A 1,089-nucleotide genomic window follows, 5' to 3' on the forward strand; every position below is an offset into this window, starting at 1 on the left:
ACTCAATCCCTAGTATGAACTGATACTCTACTAGCAATGGAGGTGGAAACATCGGTTCGAAGAACTCTAACGTATCAAACATCTTTATAGGAACATGAACTATCCCTGGCACTGGTGGTGTTGGCTCATGGGTCAATGATGGAGGAGGTGGAAGAGGTGGAAATATATACTCAGATACTGGTGGAACCACTGGTGCAACTGGTCTTGTCACAGTCCTCTCAGATGAACCTGAATATCCTGATGATGCCATCTGATAATATACCAAAGAAAGAAGAAGGGTCACTAAACCATTCTTAAAACTAATACCTTCATATCCTAATTTTATCTAAATCCTAACACTACTCTTCCTAGTTGATTATTCCTATCCTAAGTGATCTCCCTATCTTATCTTAACCCTAATATTCTTGTTTTCAGGGACCAAACCTACAGCTCTGATGCCAAACCTGTAATGCCCTCCAGACCCGGGGTATAAGTCTGGGGGTTACTAGCTAATTACCAAACTTGTGCAACTTGAATAACAAATAATAAAGAAATGTATCTAAACCCCTTTAACACTAACCAGGATCTTTTTAGGTTGAAGTATGAAAACAAGAACCACTAACTACTTTATTACAAACAAAATTCAAAATCTTACAAACTCTCTTTATTACCAACCATTGTCTAACCAGTTTTAAACTAATTTCATTTTTTATTCAAACACACACTAACTATCTACACTCCACCTATTCGGGCAACTCAAAGCTTTCTTCCTGGATTGGGATCAACACCTTGGGTATGAGAGGATCCCGAGGCTTGACCCGCTTCTTTACCACTCGAGTCCTGATGGGTTTCATATTCCTTCTTAACTGAAAACAATAAGGTGAATAACAACAAAAAGGGGTGAGCCAAAAATTGCTCAACAAGTCCGCAAAATATAAACAGTGTTAAAGCAGTATAAATGAATCGATAATCTGGGTACATCTGCAAAGATATAACTACGCGAGAATAGAAAGAAGGCCACTGCTGGCGAATACAAATGAACTAAACTGAACATAAGTTCGCATCTATACCCTGCTGATCAGCCAGGATACAGTGCAGATCTATATCTCA

The sequence above is a fragment of the Apium graveolens genome, chromosome 5 (genome assembly GCF_009905375.1).
Source record: "Apium graveolens cultivar Ventura chromosome 5, ASM990537v1, whole genome shotgun sequence".
Classification (NCBI taxonomy): Eukaryota; Viridiplantae; Streptophyta; class Magnoliopsida; order Apiales; family Apiaceae; genus Apium; species Apium graveolens.